The sequence below is a fragment of the Mustela nivalis genome (genome assembly GCF_964662115.1).
Source record: "Mustela nivalis genome assembly, contig: HAP1_SCAFFOLD_75, whole genome shotgun sequence".
In the NCBI taxonomy this organism is placed as follows: domain Eukaryota; kingdom Metazoa; phylum Chordata; class Mammalia; order Carnivora; family Mustelidae; genus Mustela; species Mustela nivalis.
The window spans coordinates 864,572-870,443 of record NW_028136523.1 but is presented as its reverse complement, the minus strand read 5'-3'; positions in this window follow the sequence as shown (position 1 = coordinate 870,443).

Below are 5,872 nucleotides of genomic sequence, written 5' to 3'. Positions count from 1 at the left end.
TAACCAACCAAATATCCCCTGAGCCATGTCTCCAACCTTCTCCCATCATCTCTGCAACTTCCGTTTTCTTTCGCTGTGGAGTTTATCTTGTAGGCTTCAGGTCAATTTCCACCCCAATGCAGTTGTTGTGTTCATCTTCCTGTTGCCTTCATAGCTGAAGACAAGCATGAGGTTATTAGACACTACTACCATCTCACTCTCCTCCATGTCACCGCAATTCGTACTGAGACATAAGCAAGAAGGAATTCTTCCACTTGTCTCTTATGGCAGTCTTGCGGAGAGCATTGGGCTTTGTCACATCTATCATTCTCAGAACGACATCAGACAGACGATTTCACTAACTCATGACACTCAAGAATCATACGAAAAAGAAAGGGTATTGGTACAAACAGTATGACTCTAATGAGAAATTCAAATGGTGCTGTTCTTTGGAAAGCAGTTTTGTGAGAACACGTGTTACTTGAAGAGGACAAGAGATGACATTCCTTGCAGGAGATTTCCTGAAACTGATGGAATGTGAGATTTCAAGGCATGTCAAATTGAATTGCTACCCACAAGAGACCGAATTCCATTCTCTCGTATTTTAATAATAATTGTGATGTGAAACACACACACACCACACAGCATTAACACATGCACATGCAAACACACAAAGATAAGACATGCAAAATATGGGAAGGAAGCGAGGAATCGTACCAATGAAGCAACCCCAAGAAAATACCATATAGGTGAAAGGCAAATAGAATCCAAGTCAGAAGCCAACCGAAATGAGAAAGTGAACTATTACCTATCAATAATACATTCAGTATCAGGACTAAAGACTCCCGTCAATACAAACAGTTTGTAACAGTGGTTGAAATTCCAAATCAAAAAAAAAAAAAAAAAGGTAGAAAACATCCATAAGAAAACAACAAATATTAAACTAGCTCGTCCTTCTGTTGACCATAGGAGATTTCCTTCGACTATAAAGATACTCATAGCTTGCAAGTGAAGAAACAGGGAAGATGTAGGTTATGCTATTCCCAAGGAGAAGAGAGCCAAAGTGTTTGTGCATAAGTCAGCGAGAGTCATTTTATGCCTTCGAGAGACAAAAGATAAGCGGAAGTTGTTTTGTCTTGATGGAGCATCAAAACAACAGAAACCTGGAAGAATTGCCAACATATACACCACGAACAAGGGTGTATCTAAACGTTGGAAGGTATGAACACACAGGAAGGGAGATGGTAAATTTTATCCAATACTGTTGGCAATTATGATATCTACGTTAAGCACAGGACAGATCATCTGGATGGGAAGGTGCTAAGGAATAACAGACGTCCACATGGGCTCTCGAGACCACCTGAACTTTGGGGATCGATGAGAAAGATTGCGTCTCTGAGGACAATAAGATATGTTCTTCCCAGCAGCAGACCTAACTTTGTCTATCGCAGGTCATGAGCTCGAGTCCAAATCCAGTCGTAATTCATGGAAGAGAAGTCAAAACCTATCCTGTGCACTTATGATCACGAAGGTATGAAAACAGGAAGATATCACTTTCAAATTGGAAATACAGCCAGACACTAAAGTGGAAAACACAACACATTCACGAACTGCAATGAATGCAAGAAAGAAAATCCAAAGGAAAAGAAGAGCCATGAATGAAGGAATTCTAAGAAACTTAGAGGAGGATGCCAAAACATTTTATGGGGAAACCATATAGGGTTAAATGTGTGCATTTCCAAAATTTAAAAACACTGAAAAAGAAATCCCCCTATAAGGACGACTGAAGGAACAAGATGAAGAAAAACCGAACTCCAAAGTTAACAGAAAAATTGAAATCATACATGTGATTATCAAAATTAAGGAAATACAAACAAACCAATAGGAAATGAATCAGGAGACCTCACACTTCAGTTTTCACAACACGAACAAACCACAGAAGCCATTACTGGGATAAAACAGGGAGACAAGCACACAGCTGCAAGTATGAAACCACATGACAACTCGGAGAAAGGAAAAAAGAAAAACCGAAGAGGCACATCCACCCATTTATGCTAGCAAATCCAAGAACTGAGAGAAAAGGATAAATTCGCAGACACATAGGAACATCCAAGTTAGGTCAGTAATCCTACAAAATCTCAGCTCTAGTAGTGACGGAACCATTTGAAGCAGTAATCCAACCCCAGCCAACACACAGAAGGCCAGGTCAAGACATTTTCTTGAGCCACTCCTCTAGGTATTTAGTGAAGGCATTGTGATGTCCTCTCATCAAATCCAGAGATGGAAGAGGTGGGTAAACTCTAATTCACAAGGATAAAGACCCAATTCAAAAAAGGACATTTTAGGAAACCAATTCCATGTCATTTCAATAAAGGAAAGACAATAAACAATATAATTCTTTCCTTTTCTCCTGTGACTGCCTTTGGTTTAGAGAGGGCCATAATGTTTTCCTCTGAAATTATGTTGTTCTTGTTGCTGTTCTGTTGAGAAAGCCTGCCTATCATCCATCATCCGTTTTTGACAGCGTATTCAGGGATGCTTTAGTTGCATGTACGTCCAGTGCTCCTCTTAATATATTCCACAACTCCTGACTACCCATTAAGCAGTTCTCTTTTTGGTAAACCTCAGCTGGATTCTCAGAGTCCTGAGTCACTCCTGGTGGGTCTCCTTCTCTGACTTCTTGCCCGTCAGTATTCCCTTCCTTTTCCATTTCCCAACAGCAGGGCATGGGACATTCATGTCAAGGCAAGGTCCAGGGGTTCATTCACTTCGACGGCAGAGGAATACTGTGGTGCCGAAATGGACCCAAACTTCCTGATCCACTAGTCCTTGCAAAGGCATTGCGGCTCACTCCAAAAGTCTGCTCGAATGGGCCTTGCAAGCCGTCGGTATAGGCCGTCCCTTTCCTTCTGACTAAAGAGACTTGGTCCACATGTCTATACCCGTTACCACAACAAGTACAGTTAACTAATAATGACAACAGTTTCGGTCCAGGCCTCTTCAATGAGAGTTAGCTCTGATGCAGAAGGTCACTCCCTCGAAGTCTTTGCAAAGGTATTTAAGGGAAAGCCAGGTAGACAGAGGCCTCATCCCTTAGCCGTGTGTTTCAGAACACTAGGAGACTAGGCCCCAGACAGCACCATATATCGATGCCATCACCTTTTACCTCGGAAAGGGACTTTCCGTACCTTAGTCATCACAGACGCATAGGCGAAAGACGCTGACAAAGTACGCTCTCACCCACAGGACGAGAAAACCCACGGAGAGCTATTCATACCCGCGAGGCCTCACCTTTTCTTGAAATATCTAGAAATTGTAGTGGAAAAGGACACCTTGCCATCTCCGGGGATATGTTGGCCTAAAGGAAGGTATACTGAATGTCATTTTCCTTCCTCTATGTCTCCAGAAAGGGGAAGTTGGACATTAACCCACAAGACATCCTGAGTTCTTGATCAGGTTCAGAGGGCTCTTGTTCTGTCCTTCCCGGAGCTTCCTACTTAAAGCCATAGGACACCAAGGTTATGGGAGAGGGACAGCTGCTTCAGTGAAGCCAGCATCTGTGATGTCACAAAGCTTTGAGGTCATAGCAACCACTCCTCATCAACCCAGGCCTGATCACTACACTTGACTGGAGTAGTCATGGGTGGGCCAAGAGGACCCCAGGCCGTCCCAAACCTCTGGAGCTGCCTGGGTCTCTCACCAAGGCAGTTTGCGAAGCGAGTCGGTGTCACCTTCTCCATGGCCCAATTCATAGAGGGAAAAGGGATATTTTTCAAAATAAAAATTAGCGTATTTTTCAGAATATGATATAGTGTTATTCACTGAACTGAGGGAACAAATGTCAAAGTCTAACACAGTTTACAGAATGTTTTAACATAAATTGAAATTTAAATCTGACCAAATTTCACAGTTTTAAGTAAAATGATAGCACTTTATATCCTTGAAAAGTGGTAAGTGACCCAAAACATGGCTTAGAAAAACAAATTTAACACTACACTAGTCTGAGATGGTTAAGTTATGGTACAACTTGCCATTGTGTATCATCAAATGGTATATATTTTCTTTTGGGCTTGGCATTATATTTTATTTTAGCCATTCTGGTAAGTGTGTAGTGATATCTCAGTGTCATTTTAATTGCATTTCCTTGATGTCTAATTATGTCAAAATATATTACTTTGATGTTTAATGCTCTGAGCTTTCTCAGTTCAAGACCATGAAGCCACTTAGGAAAAATACAGTTGCAGAGGCACTCATAGACCAACTCTTATTTCGAAATAAGAAGAAACATTACTACCCATTCCAACAAAAATTAGATTTGTTATGCAGCAGGGATTTTATAAATTACCTACACAACTTATATAGTAAGATGAAATGGGACAGGTGGCTTCTTGCAGCTATATACAACATCATTTTGTGATTTTAGTGCCTTCTTCTGTGCTCCCATAGCTTCCTACACTTGTATCTCCGAGCATTTGTTACACCATGTGAAAATATGAACTCTTTCTCTTTATTCTGTCTTACTAGAATAAGAATCCTTGAAAGTTTATGGACAATTGAACTCTCAGTTATTAGCAGAAATTCTATCACACAGTAAGTTTCCAAATATAAAAGCCAGAGTTTTACAATGACTTCTAAGCTTTTACATGATCTAGCCACTCATTTAACCTCTGTGACCTCTTTCCCTGCTACTCTTCAGTCACTCACAGTGGCCTCCTTGCTATTCCTCAGATATGCCAGGCATGATCCAACCTTATGGCCTTCAAGATAGCCAATTCCTTTGTCTGGAGTGACCTTATTGCTGATAGTTCTGCGCAAATTCATCACCTTTCCATACATTTGTTCAATTGTCAGCTTCATTGTAAGTACCCTGATCTTTCTATTAAAAGATTTAACTCCCCATCCCCTGCCTAGCAACCTTGATTTTTCTCACCCTGATCGAATTTTTCTTTTTCCCCATTGTACTCTTCCTTTTTGAATGCACTATGCCATTTTTATTAAGGTTTATAGCTTTGAATTGTCTCACCCATTAAAATAAAAGTTCTACAAAGCCAATTATTTCATTTGCCAGTGTAGTCTGAAGTAATATCTGCCATATAATAGTTCAGTAGACAACTGGTAAATTTCAAAATAAATTAATGTTGAGAGTATACTGAATTTCATAAGTCATTTCAATATTTTTTTCCAAAAAATAAACTACATAAAACATACTTTAAATTTACTTTCAAAATATTTTATAGCATATAATGGACAATATACATAAGCCTAAAGAAACAATCCTATAATTAACCATTTCATACCTACTTAAAAACTGCATAATACCACACTCTTAGATCCTCTTTGAATGCTCTAAAATAACCCTTCAAATGAAATACATTTTAAAAACTCACAGATTTTTTGGCAAATAATTTAATAAAATAAAAGTTTCATTCATCTATGTAGATCAAAATAAATGTTTTTAATAAGCATGAAATTATAACTCTGAAGTGTGCTAAAATGAAACCACCTGCTAAGGGTGAGAGAACAAAAATAAACATCCTTTTTCCAAATAAGAGGAATTTATTACCTTTGAATCAAAGCATGTGGATTTGTTTTAACTGGCAATAAAGCAATATGGAGACACAAACCATAGGAAGTCATATTTTAGATTTCCAAAAGACTTCTAAGTGAAGAGTATACATTTTTTAATTGCTACATAATGCTACATAATGACAAGATGACAGGTTGTGGCAAATAGCATTTTAAAAGCTCTACTCATAATGGAACGGAAGATGTCATTTCCCTATAATTTTATATATGTCTTTAATTGACTATATCTGGATACAACATATTACCAAACAGATGTTCATCAAAGACTAAATCATTTTTAATGGAACATAATAATTTGAACCTACAT